The sequence below is a fragment of the Sturnira hondurensis genome, unplaced genomic scaffold (genome assembly GCF_014824575.4).
Source record: "Sturnira hondurensis isolate 20B ecotype Veracruz unplaced genomic scaffold, ASM1482457v3 Scaffold0022566, whole genome shotgun sequence".
NCBI classification, from domain to species: Eukaryota; Metazoa; Chordata; class Mammalia; order Chiroptera; family Phyllostomidae; genus Sturnira; species Sturnira hondurensis.
Window position 1 is genome coordinate 13082631 of NW_028095197.1, and position 20769 is coordinate 13103399.

The 20769-nt window shown below is 36.0% G+C and overlaps 1 non-coding gene across 1 annotated transcript; it reads left to right on the plus strand.

Annotated features, from left to right (window-relative positions):
- Positions 1-2422: 2422 nt before the first annotated feature.
- On the plus strand, positions 2423-2529 carry LOC118979914 (U6 spliceosomal RNA). Its single transcript, XR_005065009.1, has one exon. It is a non-coding gene; the product is annotated as a U6 spliceosomal RNA (small nuclear RNA).
- Positions 2530-20769: the final 18240 nt, after the last annotated feature.

The following is a 20769-nucleotide window of genomic DNA, read 5'->3' on the forward strand; positions in this document are numbered from 1 at the left end:
GGCTGATTGGATTCCACGGAAATAAGTATGAGAAAAAAGTTGTCAAATGACACTTTTAAATGTGCTCAGTAAAAATGTGTAAATTAAGTTCAAACAAAGGACAAGTAAAGACAAATGGAAGGAAAGGGTAAAGTCCTATGATATCCAGCCTCCAAGACGTCCCTCAACAATCTCCACCTTCTGGTACTGACATGCTTTTATGGTCTCCCTCCAGTTCACCAGAGATCAGTTATGTCTGAGATTAGATAATAAAAGACTTTAGTTTTCATTTTGGAATCGCTCTCTCTCTCTCTCTCTCTCTCCCAACCTCTCTTTCTCTCTCTCAACTGGAAGCAACTACCATTTGCAAACAATCCAATAGAGTGGCCCATGTGGTGATAAACAAAACCCTAAGTTCAACAGCCAGAAAGGAGCCGAGAATGTCAGTGACAATGACACAGAGTCGGATGTCTATCCTCCAGCTCAAACTGAGTCTTGAGAAGAATGCAGCCCTGGCTGACAGGCAACTTGACTGCATCCTCGTGAGAGGCCGCAAGTCAACACCAATCAGCTAAGTCTCTCCTGAATTCTCACCCCTCAGATGTATCTGAGATAAAAAATGTCTGTTGATTTTTAGATTGTTCTTAATTTCAATGTCTCTGGTTATATTTTGTTTGCTTTTTTCTTTTGCTGATTATGTTCCAGTTAAAGGTGGCCAGAGGGGACAGGGAGGGGACAGTGGGGAGAAGGGTTTTCAGGAACTACTATAAAGAACACATGGACAAAACCAAAGGGGAGAGGGTGGAAGCAAGAGAGGGAGGTGGGTTGGCTGGGGTTAGAAGGGAGTGGTGGGGAGAAAATGCAGACAACTGTAATTGAACAACAATAAAGTAATTAAAAAATAAAAAATAAAACAAATTGGGAAATTAAAAAAAAACTGTTGATTTAAGATGCCGATTATGGGTCCTGGCTGGTGTAGCTCTGTGGATTGAGCACGGGCCTGTGAAGCAAAGGGTCGCCGGCTTGATTCCCAGTCAGGGCACATGCCTGGGTTGCAGGCCAGTCCCTAGTAAGGGACACATGAAAGGCAACCACACATTGGTGTTTCTCTCCCACTCTTTCTCCTTCTCTTACCCTCTCTCTAAAAATAAATAAATAAAATGTTTTTAAAAGATGCTGATTATGGGGCAATTTGTTATGTAGCAATAGATACCCAAATGCACTCTCCAATTGCCTTTTATAAATATAGTATTATCACCAGTATGAAAATCTAACAGAAGCAAATTTTTTTAGCAACCAAGTTCAACTAATTATATAACTACAAAAAGTTAATCAAATATTGCACAATGAAATGCATTACTAATTGCATTACTAAGATGCTGTGAATCAGGAGACAGAGAATAACGCATCTGATTCTTTATCCAACCAGGGAGAAAAATAGAAAAGAAATTAGGAAATACAGAAATCTGTCTAAAAGTTATGGTGTAACACACAATAGTTACAAATAGAAATAAAATGGAAAATTCTCAAAAATAAAGTTACAGTACAAACTTAAGCAAACTAAATACTAGTATGGTTTTAAGCAATTGCATCATACAGCATGATCATATGGAGTAAACAAAGAACATTCAAAATTATAGTTTGTAATTAATGTTAATCATAATTATTTTGAGAAGAAAAATGGTTATGTTGATAAATATTTAATGAATGCTAAAATTCCACAAGCATCTCTGGTGTAGCAGAAGTTCAGTATAAATTAGAGAAACATTTTCTAAACAACATGCTATATGTTTATAATATTTTGAAACAACAGCTGCATCCGCATCATATTTCCCAACAACTCAGGGGAGGTATTTTCACCAAAGTTAAGGAAAATAAAAGAGTATTTTTTTATCATTATAATTTAAAAATATTCCAGATAGTCTTTTTAGTGAAATAAAAGAATACAATTATATTTTTAAAGAATTTTCTGCCCTGGCTGGTGTAGCTCAGTGGATTGAGTGCAGGCCTGCGAACCACATGATCGCGGTTCGATTCCCAGTCAGGGCACATGCCTGGGTTGCAGGCCAGTTCCCAGCAGGGGACTCACGAGAGGCAACCATACATTGATATTTCTCTCCTTCTCTCCTTTGCTTCCCCTCTAAAGATAAATAAATAAAATCTTTAACAAAAAAGAATTTTCTAACAAGCTCTTGGCAGAAAAAAAGGTTACTAGATGCCACACATTGTCATAAGTGCATGATAAATACTAATATATTTAATTCTCATAACAGTGCTATGAAATAGATAACTGCTGGGAAATCCTCATTTTACCGATTGCAAAAATCAGGAAAGTTGAACAAATCATCCAAGTTCATACAGTTAGCAAGTGGTGGATCCTTCCTTCAGAGTATGTGTTGAAAATACAACATGTGACAATAATGGGGCATATTTAAAATAAATGGTGCTCGCTTCGGCAGCACATATACTAAAATTGGAATGAGACAGAGAAGATTAGCATGGCCCCTGCGCAAGGATGACATGCAAATTCGTGAAGCGTTCCATATAAAAAATAATAATAAAAAATAAAATAAAATGAATGACAAAATTAGGAGAGCATTTTTGAAAATTTTTATTTCAATTATACTTGACATACAATATTATATTAGTTTCAGGTGCATAATATAATGATTAGATAATTATATACCTTATAAGTGACCACTCAGGAAGTCTAGTAGCACCATTTTGACACCAAACATGGTTATTACAATATTATTGACTGTGTCCTTTATGCTGTTTTGCATCCTCTTGACTATTTTTATAAACTAGCAATTTGTACTTCTTAATCCCTTTCATCTTTATTGCACATTTCCCCCCCTCAACCTCCCTCTCATGTGACCACCACCAATTTATTCTTTGTATCTGTGAGTTTGTTTCTGTTTTGTTTCTTCATTTATTTATTTTTTTTAGATTCCACACATAAGTGAAATCATATGGTATTTGCTTTCTCTGTCTGATATTTTCACTTATCATAATCCCCTCTTGGTCCATACATATTGATAAGGTTTTAATATCCAAAATGCATAAGAAACTCATATACCATAACACATACGAAAAACAGACCATCGGATTAAATAATGGGCAGAGGACATGAACAGGCATTTCTCCAAAGAGAGACTTTTTTTAAATGAGAAGGATATATGCTCCAGGAAAGAGTGCACATAGTTAGGAAAAACAGAGATGGAAATCTCCTGCAGCCCCTCGGCAGTGGGCCTAAATAGTGGTCAGTGTGGATTGCAGCAGAGGATGGAAGGCTGTCCCAGAGAGGAGAAGGAGAATAAACCCATTCCATAGAAGATGCTGTGAATCAGGAGACAGAGAATAACGCATCTGATTCTTTATTCAACCAGGGAAAAAATAGAAAACAAATCAGGAAATACAGAAATCTTTCTAAAAGTTATGATGTAACATACAATAGTTACAAATAGATATGAAATGGAAAATTCTCAAAAATAAAGTTGTGGTCGAAACCTAGGCAAACTAAATACTAGCATGGTTTTAAGCAATTAAAGTCAAAACCTTGAAGTAAGAAGACTTTTACTTTTAGAATAACACAGGAGAAGGAAATATTATTCTAGCATACTTGCCTGGGCAATATAGTTATTGTACCTATATTAATTTACAATAGCCAAGTGCTGGAAGCAACCTAGGTGCCCATCAGTAAATGAATGGATCCAAAAACTATGGTACATTTACACAATGGAATTCTATGCTGCAGAAAGGAAGAAGGAGCTCCTACCCTTTGCAACATCATGGATGGAACTGGAAAGCATTATGCTGAGCAAAATAAGCCAGGCAGTGAAAGACAAATACCATATGATATCACCGTTAACAGGAATCTAAACAACAAAACAAACAAGCAAGCAAATTATAACCAAAGACACTGAAATAGAGAACAGGCTGACAGTGTCCAGAGGGAAGAGGGAGGAAATTTCAGGGGAAAAGGGGAAGAATTTACAGGAACTAGCATAAAGAGCACATGGACAAAAACTAAGGGGGATGGAATTGGGGGGAGGTGGGGAGCACTGGGGGTGAGCTGGGGTGGGAGTAAAAGAAAGAAAACTACTTGAATAACAATTAAATAAATAAATTTAAAAAATTTAATTATAAATAAGCAAATAAATAAATAAATGGTTTTATTTTAAAAAATATATAATAATATAGCGACTGCATATTGGTCTCATGGAAGCATGGATGACATTACTGTGATAGTTAAATATAAAGTAAAAGAATAGATATATAGGTCAACATGCTCAGCAAATTTGTAAAAGTAAGGTTCGAACTATCAGAAAGTGGGAGTTAAAAGGAGAGTGAAAAATGGAAGAGAGCTTCAGAGTGTTAATGTTCTCATTTTACCTGGAATGCAGTTGAGATACTGAATAAAATTTGATGGAAAAATAAATAGAAGAAGAAAGCTTATTATTTAAGTGAACAAATGTCACCAATCAATGGAAGTACAAATAATATTATGGCTATCAATCTTTAAGGTGAAGAAGGAGGAAGAAGTGGGAAAATATAGAGACCTAAACAGCCACTCATCATATGAGAGAAGAATAATTATGAATAAAGAATAAAGCTGCTGCATAAGGACATGGAGGAATGAAGAGTATGTGTAGACTCAGAATGGTACCAATAAGAATCACAGTGCAGAAAAAGTTGACTGGTGATTCTTCAAGGAGAGTGGACTGTGCAGAGATAAATGAAGCAAACTTCAAAAACACCATAAATAGCAATAATGTACATTGGAAAATAACATCCAACATATGTGAAATATGTCTTAATAGTCTTAACATGTGGAAAAATCCTTACTATAATAAAAATAGCAACAGTATAGGTAAGTAAATTTGAAAATAAATGTAAATTACACATGGACATGAAATTGCTCAACCTCTCACAAACCAGTTTTAAAAACTGCAACAAATAGAATTTTTATTCTAACATTTTAAAAAGATGAAAATAATTAAAAACCAGTTTATCAAGCCATAGGGATTAATGAACATCCTCATTTTAAATTGGGAATGTAAACTGGTGAAAGTTCTAGAAATCAGCTGGAACATGAATCAAAAATCTTCATCTGTGCATGCCCATTGGTATAGCTATTGAATTTCTTTGAGTTGGTCCTCAGGATAGAATTTTTCACATGAAAAATGTTCATCTATCAGAATGGTGCCAGCTACATACCTTATATCATAAATGTGTCAACTATGTAAACATGCTGGAATTAAGTAAATAAATTATAGTTCATCCATAAAATGGAAATTAGTCATTAAGAATTCAGTGTAAAAAATTTAAGTATATAAAACATGTTCATGATTCTTGTTACATACACAAGCAGACTGTAAAATGATATGCATTTTATATTCCTCTAATTTATTTTTGTTTGTGTTTTTTGGGAAGAAAAGATAAAATAAATTACAAAGTAAATATATTTAAATGGCTATTTTCAAGTTGAAAATGTGCTGGATTTATTCCTTCCAAATTGTCTACAGTGCACAAAAGGACAAATATGCCTCCGGAAAAATTAAGAAGTATAAAATAAAATTTTCTAAAGAAATTAATTTAAGAATTTCTTTTCATACTGAGGAAGGGAAAAAACAACCTCAGTTAAAAAGATTTTGGTGTTGCTGATTGTTTCTTCAGTAACAAAATGAAAACACATTTACCTTTTTCAGAATGTAGAGGAATTCTTATGCTTATACCTGGGGAAATGAATATCAGTCATGAACTATCTTGGCCCTGTCTGTAATAAATTATTTGGAAAAGTCTGAGTCTTAATAACAAGTATTTTTATTCTTTTTTCTATAGTAAAATATCGTCACCGCTGTGTATTTAATTCAGATATATAGAGATAGGTGCATACAGGACAAAACAGTGGGTGAAAGACAGTAAAGTATAGTATTCTCTTTTATGGGAAAATGCATTTTTGGTTTTGATTCATTTGATTTGAATCACAAAAAGAGCTCAGACAGCACCAAGCAGGATTCTGGAGTAAAATAGGTAGCTGTCTTGGAAGTTCTAGATTCAGGACTGTCCCAAAGTTCTGAGGTGCACTGAAGAATGATAGGCCACCACTGCTCCAGGACCACGGACATAATATGAAGTAATATTTATTTTTATTCTGCTCCCATCATCCAACCTGCAGACCAGCAGGAAAACAGAAACAGCCTCCTGACACCACATCTCCAAGACTTCCCTTCCAAGCTATGAAACCCCAATGGTGGACGTTTGCAAATGAGCAGAATGTACTACACGTATTTAATTTTTGTTTTTCTTATTTTGATTTGGCATACCATATTTGTATCTACTCTTTTCTCCACTTTTTTTCTATGCTTTTTTTTGACCTGACAGTTCACAAATACTTCACTCTCTTATGAGATTTCATATGCCTCCTCTGGATTCCTTTTTAAATTTGAAATTTTCATTGGATACTTCCTACACCTCTTTGGCTCACCCTTGGCTTTCTTCTAAAGATACAGAGAATCATGACTTCATGTGTTCCAGCGTCCACCTTTTCCATTCCTGCCTGAACCATGACAGTTAAAGAAGGGAAGAAAGAGGACATGCAATTAGGTAGACTGGGGTTTCTGGGAAGGCCAAACATTACAATTGCTTACACCAACTAAGGCAACAGTAATTCTGCTACAGTACTTCCATACTTCCCTACTCAGCTTACTCTACCATCTCCGGCACACACATAATACACGTTATAAATCTCCTTCAGACTATTCTTATCTCTAGTGCTCTGTGTTCTCTTTGTAGTATCCTTCACCACACACTTCCACTCTTAACATCAGCCCCAACAGATGACCCCATGTACAAATGTTTCTACAAAAATCAGTAATAATAATAATAATTGTTCAGTAAGGATCTTCCTTATCTTCTCTTTTATTAAAGAAGAAGTTACCCTCTTATACTCCACTGACAATCTCTTTCACCTATTCTGCTTTACCCTCATGATCCCTCCTCACAATTTTCTTATTATTAATTCTATATTATTATATCACCTAATTATTCATAATTCAATAATTTATTAATTGACTACTGAGTACCTATTATGGGCCAGTATCTATTCTGGAATCTTTCTCCTTAGCATTTAAACATGCAGAATAATCTCTCATGTAATATTTTCCCTTAAACCCACATCCTCTCAAGAGACTCTCTCTCCTGTCCTTACAACAAAGATTCAAAAGAATTGTCTATTGCTTTCAAAACACATTATTTCACAAAGATACGTTTCTTCCAGCTGAAAAAAAATGTATCATTCTACCAGGCTAAGACTTACTTATCTCTAAGTGTTTGGCAATATGTTGGCAACCTAACGTTAGTCCAAGAGGAGCTCATTCCCATGAAACCATTGTTTCAGTATCGAGGGAACTCACAAGCAAGTCCTTCTGTGCTCTGTGATTCCTGTTTTAGTCACTGCGTTGTTCTCTCTCCCTCCCCTTCCTTCGTACAGAAAATGCTTAAGTTACTTCTCTAAAGAACTGAAGTCCACCTAAGTTTTATCACAAAATTGTATCATTTGAACAACATTATCACTTAATAGGTAGTTTCCTGGACAGGGTGGTAGAATTTAGTAATAATTATGAATATGTCTGATTCTGAGAGCTCATTATTCTACATTTAAAAAATGTTCTGAAAAACTTGAGAAAGCCTTAAATTTTCCTCTGCTTTGAGGTATGTTGTTCACTTTCCCAGTTCAGATGAAATAGTTTTGTGGTGAGTGGAAGGAATGCAAAGTGTTGCCTCTATGGATGAGGAAAGATTTAGCGGATGCCAACTTGCTCCATGGTTCAGAACTGCAGGATGAGTTTGCTTCCCAAATATTTGCAGAACAGTTAGATGAGACTCAGATATTTAATACTTTTAGGCCTACAAAGTAATGCAAGCGAGGGTCACATGCAACCACTTAAGTTGTATGCTACAAATCAGGGGGCGTGGAACATGCTACTAATGATTAGAGCCTCAAATTTCAATACATGTTGGTAGCTCTAATGTTTTCTCCTGGCTGAACAAGTGTTTCTTATTTATTCAACATATACTTTAGGCATACATGGGCAAGGTCCCTACTTGCTGGTCAGCCTCTGTGTTCTATCCAGAGCGACTACTGCTGTAGTTGCTAATGTTTGTTATAGATCCCATTTCCATCCCCAGAGTCCTTCATGATGCTCCATGACTTTCTTCAGTACCCAATTTCTTCCGTCTGCAAAGTCATTAGGTACACTGAGTTGGAAACCATAGGCGACTTCTGAGAAGTGAAAGGCATCAAGCTTCTATTTTTCATATTTGATATAAATCTTTTCATTTTACTTTAAAATGGTGAGCAGACCTGTACCTAAATTTGTAAGAGAAGAGAAATTAACTGGTGCACAAGGGTAACAGTAATTTCTGAAGCAAAATATGTAATAGAGCAATGCATTGCATTTGGTCAAGATCGCTTAGGTAAAATGCAACTGCAAATAATCTTCACATCTCAGTGGGCTGATTCAATATTTGTTGTTTATGCAATCTACATTTTGGGGAATGAGGGTGAATATGGGTACAAACTCACAGAGTGGAGTTCTCAGATCTGACCAAGACACTCCCCTCAGCTTGACTAAACTTGAGACAGACTTCTTCCCGCCTCTAAATCCTTGACCTCCCTTTTCTTAGAGAATTTACTGTTAGGAAACTTGTAATTACAAGTTCTTGCCCTGCCCCTTTGAGATATACATCTTTTAAAAAGCTTCTTGTAGTTTTACAACTCAGGAATGTCTTTCTCAAGGACTTAAGAACAATACCTTTGAAATGGAATCATCAAAGAAGATAACACCTCTATCTCCCAGTTTGTGGAAGGGTAGGAAGGAGCCTAACTTCAGCAGGTACCTTGCTGCAAGTGCTAAAACTATCTCCTGTCAAGAAGATAAGAGGAAGATGACTTTTCCTTTGAGTAGAGTCAATTTGCAAGCACAGATGGCCTGAGATCCCTGACTCCAGCTCTTAAAATTCTCAAGTCCTTCGTTACAATAGAGTTTAGCACTGGGTGAGCTCTGGCCCTTCACCCCTATTGCAATAGTCTCAGATAAAATCCTCCTGGCCTATTTAACTTATTCAGTGCAATTTTTGCTTTGAAAACTCCCTTCAGATTAGTGTGCAAGTAGAACCTTGAGCCATATAAATTTCACACGGATTGTATCAGAGTAATTGACCAGTGACTGCTTTACATGTGCTACATCTGATTTGTTTGAATCATCTAGTCCGTCCCTTGCCCCGCCCTCCTCTTCCTGCCCGCCCCCCCCATAAAAAGTGTGCCTTCTGAGATTCTTTTATAGGTAAATTTCCTTGAGGAGTTTGAGCAGAGGGTAAGAAAAAAAAAACATGCCCACCATTGGGAAACATATGAAAGCTATTTAACAACACCAAAGTAATCAGCAATTTAATGGGGTGGCCTTTAGCAAAGAGGAAAAAGCCTTAGCTCAGCTATTTGAAGTTACTCTCCTGTGTAAAGCTCTTCACTGTCCCTGAGATTTCATTAAGATCTCGTTAAATGTGATAACATATACAGGTGCCTGCAAGGAAATTGTGTTTGTGACAAGTGGTGACATAATGGTAGCCATGGCCGGGGAGAGTTATTGGCAGTGTTAGGTCTGTGGGGATATTGGGAGTGGTCTGGGCAATGGTCTACGGACCCAGCAGGGCGGCATACACACATGGCGAAACTGAGTTGCAGGTCACTGGACAGATTCATGTGTTAGTTTATGTGAAATAGCAAACTCTTTTCCTTGTTTGTAATTCCCTTGAGATATGCAATATGGATGGGGATTTTGAAATGGGAGCTAATTTCTGCTGTCCTACTGGAGAAGTATTAATACCAAAGACTGAAGTTTAGATGATAACGAGACTTCACTTACACCTATTATTTGATGATTATATTAGTGCATTATAGTTGTGAATTGAGTTACTAATTGTACACATATCTAGGGAAAGTATTTAATTCATTGCCTATAAATCTTGGTGCTGAATTAGAACAGCTGGCTGCATTGACCAAAATTCTCCAGATTAGCTTTCTAATTGCCCCAAATTCACAAATTCTTTCTTATGCCTATATTCATGAGGCCTAACAATGTTTATATACCGGGAAAAGAGTAATAGTTAAGGCATCTCTCCACTTTTTCTGTGTTCTGGGGAAATGGCTAACTGAAAAATCTCCTTTCTTGCAGTATTGCTTTGATAATATCCATGTCCATTCTTCCCAAATGACTTAGATAAGACCACCTCTACTCTTCCTCAGATTCCCTTACTTATCTGCCCCTGTAGACCTCAGGCTCCCTCCCTCCTTTACGTTGAGAGATTCCTCATTAACGAACATTTCCCTATTAGAATAGTCTGAGCATAGACGTCATCTTAGTCTCTAGTGCCTCTTGTCTTTACCAATCCTTTACTTGGGGAATTAAAAAAAAATCAAAACAATATTCAGCTACCACCAAATGTTACTAATTCTCCACCATACCTAATATTCATTTTGCTAGGTGAAAGAACATCAGTATTTTCTCACTTGGAGTCAGATTATCTACAAGGAATTTGCATTTAAAGTCTCCATATTTTAAAATAATATTCAATCATATGGAAAAACATTAATGATATATTTAGAAAAGTTAATAGCAGGCAACAGAACATGCCCTGTGTGATCAAAAATGTGCATGCATTTTCATAGACTAACAGATGCATGCAGGCACATATGCATGAATATGTACATATATACACACATATATACACAAAGGAAAAATAAACCTAGGATGATATATGCTTAAATGTAAATGGTGATGAGTTTGAATGTATATGTCCAATTTTTCTAACTTTATGCAAGTGAGAAGAGTAAATGATGTGGAAATATATTTGAAAATGAATTATGTATGCCATTATATCTACCACGAGTCAGTATAAATTAATATAATTTCTTCTCTTTTACATGAGCATTAAGTATTATTTCTGTACCTAATATCTATGCCTAATTACTTCAATACCTGAAGTCATGGATAGTACTTTTTCAAAAAGAAAAGGTTTTCAATGTAATATTATGGAGAGCAGACTGGGAAACTGTTTTAATGGAACTGCAGGGTTAAAAGTTACACTTTTTTAGAAGCCAGATGATTATAAGGATGCAGAGAAAAGCTACATTATCTAAATCATTGCTGAGTTTGGACACTGGGAATGTTCTACATTCGGTATCGATATTCACAAGAATTGTAGTTATATTTATGTTTCTACAAATAATGATACTGAGGCTTTAAGCATTAAAGCAGATATTTATCAAAAAGCTAATATTTTATGTTGGAATCTTTATTCAGAACTATTTGACTCACAAGTCTATGCTCTTTCTATTAGATCATGCTGGTAACATCACATACTGTGGAGCTAATTAAAATAATTGTTAGTAAATAAAAACTACCAGATAATCTACAGGTTTACATTAAAATGAATAAAAAATGATTTCCATGTTTTCTTTTATTACCCAAGATATGATTTACACTGAATATTACAAAAATATTTCTGCCTGTATGAAGCATTATATCTTAGATGCCTCTCCAAGAGTTCTTTGTTTTAATTAGTTTCTAAAAGGTTAGGTGGTTTAATAATGTTGAACTAGTCTAAATGATTTACTCCAAGCAAGATATAGTGCATAAATAACAGATGTTTTAACCAGTTCTCACACTATTACATAGAAATTAACATGGAGTATATGTTGTAGGGTTAAGTATTCATTTTAGGTGGAACTTTACACTGGAAGAAAACTTAGTAAACCACAGACAAAAATCAATTTTTTCCATGTACTATTTAATTCATTTCTCTAGGGAAAGAAGTTGTTTGGGGCAAGTCTGAACCCAATATCTTTTTTTTTGTCACATTAGTTCTTAGATTAAATTTAATGAGCATAATATATAAAATATTTGTTCCTAATGTCAATATCTGTACTTGCATAACATGTTTTATAACAAGTTTGATTAAATTACTATTATGTAAACATACTTTTTCCATTTTGGTAATTAATTTTTAAAATTAGCACTTGACTAAAATAAACTTCAAAAACCTAATATGGTAATCCTAAGAAATGCCCACAGTATGAAAACCACATCTCACATATCTGTGGACGAAAATGTGCTCTGTCAGGTTGGTTGTGTGCGGGGTCATCTTTTTAGATTAATTCAGTCAAGTGTTAGTAGCGTGTATGATGTACAAATGGAACCAGTGAGGTGTGGACTGGCGGGAGGCAGCCAAAGCAGTAATGTATGCAGGAGGCAGCATACATTAGGCTATAATTTCCTTGGACTGGATGTCTGTTCTTCACCTCCTAAAATGTGATTCGATAACCTTTCACATGTAGAAGAAAAGTATCAGCACTGGAAATGTGGGCAGATGAAAACTCTGTCATTTGTCTGTGACCAGATGAATTAGCCTTACTGAGAATCACTCCTGGGTGCTGAGTTATAGCTCATTTTCATTTGTTATTTTCTGACTATGTTGTGACCTATCCAGAGACTTCATGTAAACATTATTTACTGCTTTGCTGTAGATCACTCATGGGCTTAAGGGCTACATCAGAGGTTGTAAAACCTGTCTGTGTCAGTGCTATCTGCTAATGGCACCATTTAACCCAAGCTTAACATTTGTACACTCCATCATTTGAGGGGAATGATTAAATAAATTCCTTTTATACAAAGATTACAAGCTCCTGGGCCAAACGCCTCACTGGGAAATAAACCCTTACCTCTCCCCACAGACTATTTGAAGGAAATGCGACAGCTGGGGACAGAAGCCAAATTTGAAGGGTACTTTCAAGATCATATAACTGGGCCTAATACTTGTTCAAGGATCTATTAACACAAATGTGAGTGGGGGGGCAAATGTGCGGTGAGAGCTTTGCACCAAGCAGCAGGGAAGCGAACTCCTGTTGCTGACTCTTTGGCAGAAACTCTTCAGTCTTTCTACTGTAGAGGAGGGTCTTGAGGTCTACTCCTCTATTCTGTGAGTGCTTCCGAAGAGGAATATTACTAGAGTATCAAAGACAAGCAAGGATCCAGGAATTCTGTTTTCTGGTTCATCCCACCCAGGACTTCTCGCTGGATGGGAAGCTGGGCTAGAGGGCCCCCTAATGTCCTTTCCACTGGTTTTTATAGTGCCACTCAGCTTGAACCTCATAGGTATGAGAAATCTGATTTCATGAATTTGGAAGATTTCCAACAAAGTAATAATGATTAAACTCAAACCAGCACATTCATTTTTCCTTCCTGAAAAGGAAAGTTTAGCCATTTCTGACTAGGTTTAGATAGGGAAGCAGCACGTGCTGGATAGGAGGAACACAGAGAAATAGAGAAGTCCTATTGTTGTCTTCAGTTCATCAGTAATACCAGTGTAAGGATAGGTGGATACGTAGCATTTGCAGTGTGGTGAGTGCTAAGCGAAGCCTTCCTGGTAATTAATGAGAAATCGAGTTCATCCACCTTGCTGGGTTCATTTTAACATTTTTGTCTATGTCATATGGCTATGTGTTCCAGAAAAAGTGCCTCCAGTTTTCTTTTTTTCCCCCAGGTTATTAAATATTTTTTAAAATTTAATTCTTGTTCAAGTACAGTTTTCTGTCTTATATCCCCAGCCCTGCCCCCCCCCAGTGCTCCCCACCTCCCTCCCATTTCCGCCCCCCCACCTTAGTTATTGTCCATGTGTCCTTTATACTTGTTCATGTGAGTCCTTCCCCTTTTCCCCTGTGATTCTCTCCCCTCTTCCCTCTGGACCATGTCAGCCTGTTCTGTATTTCAGTGTCTTTGGTCATATTTTGCTTGCTTGTTTGTTTTGTTGTTTAGATTTCTGTTAACAGTGTATCATATGGTATTTGTCTTTCACTGTCTGGCTTATTTCTCTCAGCATAATGCTTTCCAGTTCCATCCATGATGTTGCAAAGGGTAGGAGCTCCTTCTTCCTTTCTGCAGCATAGAATTCCATTGTGTAAATGTACCATAGTTTTTTGATCCAGTCATTTACCGATGGGCATCTAGGTTGCTTCCAACTCTTGGCTATGGTAAATTGTGCTGCTATGAACATAAGGGTGCATAGGTTCTTTTGTTTTTTTTTTTCTCCAATTTTTTTATTTAATTATTTTTCAAGTACAGTTTTCTGTCTATTACTCCCATCCCATCTCACCCTCATGCTCCCCCTTCTCTCCCATTTCCACCCTTCTCAGTTGTTGTCCATGTATCCTTTATATATGTTCCTCTAAATCCCTCTCCTATTTCCCCTGAAATTCCCTCCCCTCTTCCCTCTGGTCATTGTCAGCCTATTCTCTATTTCAGTGTCTTTGGTTATATTTTGCTTGCTTATTTGCTTTGTTGTTTAGCTTCCTGTTAAAGGTGAGATCATATGGTATTTGTCCTTCAACACCTGGCTTATTTCACTCAGCATAATGCTTTCCAGTTCCATCCATGATGTTGCAAAAGGTAGGAGCTCCTTCTTTCTTTCTGCAGCATAAAATTCCATTGTGTATATGTACCATAGTTTTTTGATCCATTCATTTACTGACGGGCACCTAGGTTGCTTTCAGCTCTTGGCTGTTGTAAATTGTACTGCTATGAACATTGGGGTGCATATGTTCTTTGGGACTGGTGTTTTAGGGTTCTTAGGATACAATCCCAGCAGTGGAATTGCTGGGTCAAAAGGCAAGTCCAATTTTAGTTTTCTGAGAAAATTCCACACTGTTTTCCATAATGGTTGTACCAGTCTGCAATCCCACAAACAGTGGACCAGAGTCCCCTTTTCCCCACACCCTCTCCAACATTTGTTGTTTATTGCTTTGTTTATGATAGCCATTCTCACCGGTGTAAAGTGGTATCTCATTGTGGTTTTAATTTGCATCTCTGTGTTCCTATAAGAGACTGGACAAATATCCCCAAATCTGAGTCTCCACAAGTTTTTTTCTCCCCAAATTTTCTAGTTGGACTTTCCATGGATCTTTGCCTTAGATCAGAACTGGATCTAACTGGATCTAACTAGATCAGAACTGGATCTAAGGCAAAGATCCATGGAAAGTCCAACTAGAAAATTTTATACTCCAGCTATTTTTTTCCTCTCTAGTTCTTGAACTTATTTGACTTTAATTTCTCTTACTTTTATTGTTTTGATGTAACTGCTTCTCTGTGATTAGCATTACAATATCATACCACTACCTCTTGCTTTATGTATTCTGGGCATCAAAGGAACTAGAGAAAAAACTTGGGGAGACTCAGATTTGGGGATATTTGTCCGGTCTCTTATAGGAACATCCAGATTCCAGAGGCATCAACTAATGAATGAGAGGAAAGATCACATGCAACACGAGGTAACCATATGCCCAGAACCTTTGCTAGACATTTTATTTTTCTAGATAATTGGTCTTATGAGAAATGGAATGGGCAATAGACGGTATCTTAATCTTCAAAGCTTTAAGCTTCACTAACTTAACTAGTATACGTTTAATGCTCTATTTCTTTTCAGAAGAGAGGAAAAGCTAATTTTCCACACCAAGAAATGAGGTGGAAAGGGGGTGCAGTAGACAGGAGGCTCTTTAAATTGTGAAAAAAAAAGGTAGTCCAAAAAATTAAAGCCAGAAAATGTACAGGATATATGGAGAATTCATTCAACTTGACTCAATAAACTTGTATAATTTCATTGGGAGGTCATATCAGGATATTATTAGTGAAGAATAACCAAACTGATCATTTGAGTAAAAACTACATATATGTAACTAACTTATAAGGAATATATATAGAAACAGCCTTTCTAAATTGTGACGTTCTTTATTTTAATTTTCGTGAAAAAGTAAATAAGGTCATGTGTACTGTAATAAATGCCTGGTTTCCCAATACTTGGCACTCTGATCCTAGATTCCTATATCATGAAAACCTAGGTAAAGTTTTAAGAAACTCTGTTTTAAACCAAATTAAGACTCATAGCCCTATATTGTAATTTCTGGAGACCAGAAACAATTCCACTGTAAATTGTAGAGATAACTACTGTTAAATAGGCCAAGCTGTCTACAACCAGGTACCAATAGAGGGGAAAATAGAAGTGTTGAAGATACTTGATGAATATTGGAGGAATGCAATTCAGGGAAGCATGAAGAAGACTTTTTATTCTTATTGTAGGGGTTAAATTGCTAATATGAGTTAAGGGTTGTGTGAGAGGATAGCAAACAAGATGTTCTTGCCATTGTCTCTCCCCCATCGATAAATAAGGTAAAAGTAGGATTTTTTGTTGGCTCACTTGTTTTGTTTTGTTTTTAATTCCACCTGTGCTCAGGGGCAGATTGTGATTGCAATATATGAAAATAAAGTTACCAGGATTTAAAATAGCTTTCCTAGGAGTTCAAAAAACTGAAAGTTCTTAAGACCTCTGACAAAATTTCACCACTGCTATCTATCTATCATCTATCTGTCTATCTATCTATCTATCTACCTATTCATTTATTTATTTTTTCCGGTGGGGTGGAGGAGAGTGGTGGAGGGAAATGGAGACAATTGTACTTGGACAGCAATAAAAATAAATGGTATTAACCACTGCTATTTAAAAATATGGATGCTATTTGGAGGATTTTTTAAAAAGTGTTGATTGTTATGTGTTTGTTATATAATAATATGTACACCAGTTATTAACATGTATGCATCTTTAAATATTTTAAGCATATAGATAATAAACTTAATAAGTATCTTATGCAATTAAATGTTATCCCTTTTACATTATAAAACATTATAAATAACATTATAAAATATTATTTTCCATAATTTTATTATAATCGATCTTATAAATAGCATTTAAAAATATTTTTTGATTTAATCTTTATTGTATTTTTTTTCCCATTATCATTTAACCCCCTTATACCCTCCTCTTCCCAGCCATCACCACACTGTTGTCCATGTCCATGAGTCCTTTTTCCTTTTTGCTCAATCCCATCATGCCCTACTCACCCCTCTACTAGCTGTCATCTAATCTCTATCTATGAATCTGTCTCTGTTTTGCTTGTTAGTCCAGCTTGTTCATTAGATTCCGCACATGAGTGAAATCATATGGTATTTGTCTTTGTCCGACAGGCTTGTTTATCTTGGCATAATCTTCTCCAGGTCCATGCATACTGTTGCAAAGTGTAACATTTTCTTCATTTCTATGGCCACAGTGTAAATGTCCCATAGTTGTTTTATCCACTCACCTACTGATGGATACTTGGGCTGCGTCCATATCTTGGTGATAGTAAGTAATGCTGCAATGAACATAGAGATGCTTATGTTCTTTCAAATGAATGTTTCAAGTTCCTTTGGATATTTTCCCCGAAGTGAGATCATTGGGTCAAAAGGCACATCAATTTTGAATTTTTTGACTTATCTCTATTTTGCTTTCCCCAGTGGCTTCACTAGTCTTCATTCCCACCAACAACGCAAAAGGGTTCCCCTTTCTCCACATCCTCACCAGTGCTTGTTTGTTGACTTATTGGTGGTAGCCTTTCTGAGAAGCATGAGATGGTATCTCATTATGGTTTTAATTTGCATTTTTCTGATGATAGTGACACTGAGCATTTTTTTTATATGTCTATTGGCCATCTGTGTGTCCTCTTTGGAGAGGTGTCTATTCAGGTCCTTTGCCTACTTTTTAATTGGGTTGTTTTCCTTTTGGATGTTGAATTTTGTAAGTACTTTATAAATTTTGGATATTAAACCCTTATCAGATATATCAGCAAGTATGCTCTGCCATTCTGTGGGTTGTCTTTTTATTTTGTTGATGATTTCCTTTGCTGTGGAAAAACTTTTTAGTTTGATACAGTCTCATTTGTTTATTTTTTATTTTGTTTCCCTTGCCTGAGAATATATATTTATTAAAGATTTTTATGAGCAACATCCAAAACTTTGCTGCCTAGGTTCTCTTTTAGGATTTTTATGGTTTCCAGTCTAATGCTTAAGTCTTTGATCCATTTTGAATTTATTCTTGTGTGTGGTGTAAGAAGGTGGTCTACTTTCATTTTTCTTCGTGTATCTGCCCAATTTTTCCAACACCATTTATTGAATAGACTATCATTAGCCCATTGCATGTGCTTGCTTCCTCTGTTGAATATTAATTGACTATAAAAGTGTGAGTTTATTTCTGGGCTCTCTATTCTGTTACATTGATCTATGTGTCTGTTTTTATGCCAGTACCAGGCTATTTTGATTACTATGGAGTTGTACTATAGTTTGATATCAGGCAGAGTGATTCCTCTAGCTTGGTTCTTCTTTCTGAGGATTGCTGTTGCTATGTGTGGCCTTTTGTGGTTCCACATAAATGGAATATTTGAAATATTTATTCTAGTTCTGTGAAATACATTATTAGAATCTTGATAAGAATTATATTAGACAAAATGGATAAATTCCTAGAAATGTATAATCTTCCAAAAATAAACCAGGGAGAATCAAAGATTCTGAATAGATAGATTACACCTAATGAAATTGAAGCAGTAATCAAAAAACTCCCAACAAACAAAAGCCCTGGTCTAGATGGTGAATTTTACCAAACATTCTGAAAAGAACTAATACCTCTCCTGCTCAAACTATTTCATAAAATTCAAGAGGAGCAAAGGCTCCCAAACTCATTTTATGAAACTAGCATTACCCTAATTCCAAAACCAGATAAAGACGTTATGAAGAAAGAAAATTATAGGCCAATATTACTGATGAACATAGATCCTAAAATCCTCAACAAAATATTATCAAACTGAATAGAGCAATGTATCAAAATGATCACACAGCATGATCAAGTGGGATTTATTCTGGGAATGCAAGGTTGGTACAACATGCATAAATCAATAAATATGATTCACCACATAAACAGAATGAAGGATAAAAACCACATGATCATATGAAGAGATGCAGAAAAAGCTTTTGATAAAATCCAGCACCCATTTATAATCAAAACTCTTGGAAATGTGGGAATAGAGGGAACATAACTTAAAGATAATAAAGGCCATATATGACAAATCTACTGCCAGCATCATACTCATTGGGTAAAAACTACAAGTGTTCCCCTTATGATTGGGAACAAGACAAGGTCATCTGCTTTCCCCTCTCTTGTTCAACATTGTACTAAAAGTCCTAGCCATAGCAATCAGACAAGAAGAAAAAAAATGCATTCCAATTGGAAAGGAAGAAGTAAAACTGTCTTTCTTTGCAGATGACATGATGCTGTACATAGAGAATCCAAGAGACTCCACCAAGAAACAACTAGAACTGATAAATATATTTAGCAAAGTAGCAGGATATGAAATTAATATCCAGAAATCAGTTGCATTTTTATATGCCAGACTAACAAAAAGGGATATTAAAAAATAATCCCACTCACAACTGCTTCAAAACGAATAAAATACCTAGGAATAAACCTAACCAAGGATGTAAAAGACCTATACACAGAAAATTATAAGACACTGAAGAAAGAAATTGAAGAAGACACAAATAAGTGGAATCAATACCATGTTCATGGGTAGAAATAATTAATATCATTAAAATGTGTATACCACCCAAATCAATCTATAGGTTCAATGCATTCTATCAAGATAGCAATTCCACTGTTAGGAGTATATCCTAAGAACCCTGAAACACCAATCCAAAAGAACCTATGCACCCTGATGTTCATAGCAGCACAATTTATGATAGCCAAGAGTTGGAAGCAACCTAGATGCCCATCAGTAAATGACTGAATCAAAAAACTATGGTACATTTACACAATGGAATTCTATGCAGCGGAAAGGAAGAAGGAGCTTCTACCCTTTGCAACATCATGGATGGAACTGGAAAGCATTATGCTGAGTGAAATAAGCCAGGCGGTGAAAGACAAATACCATATGATATCACCCTTAACAGAAATCTAAACAACAAAACAAACAAGCAAGCAAAATATGACCAAAGACACTGAAGTACAGAACAGGCTGACAGGGACCAGAGGGGAGAGTGGACAGAATCACAGGGGAAAAGGAGAAGGACTCACATGAACAAGTATAAAGGACATATGGACAATAACTAAGGTGGGAGGTAGAAATGGGAGGGAGGTGGGGAGCACTGGGGAGTGCAGGGCTGGGGAATATAAGACAGAAAACTGTACTCGAACAAGAATTAAATAAAGAAACAAGATAAAATAAAAAAGGAGAAAAAAAAGTAAAGTAGTATAAGTAGATGCATATGTAGATGTATTCATATGCTACATAAGTAGCATATGTAGATGTATTCATTTTTCAGTTTAAACTTTTCCTTAAATCATTTTACTTGCTTGAGATGCAAGATTGACAACTATGGAAATCCTGTTCAGACATGTCTTCATAAAAAACTTGGTTCATGACAATGAATAAAGAACATGGGCTTCAGAGTTCAATAGATGGATTCCTGAGTACAAACTTGTCAAATTATGTGAGATACAGCGTGTGAAGCCCAGTGTACACGAGAGACATTAGTAAGTGATACAATTTATTGCCGTTTGAATTTCTTTGGAGGTGGTCACTTTCCCTTGGTGTGTGTGCCTCCATAGCTCAGATCAGCAGATTGAATACATGTGTGTGCGCACAATATACACTTGAGTTTTCTCACTCTCATGTCAGTGATAACAGAACAAAATAGGAATTTATCGATATAAATAAACTAAATGATCCCAAATCATGTCACACGATATCAGCAGATCACATAAGGAAAATAAAACATAAGCAATTTCACTCTTGGAAATACCCTTTGTCATCATTCA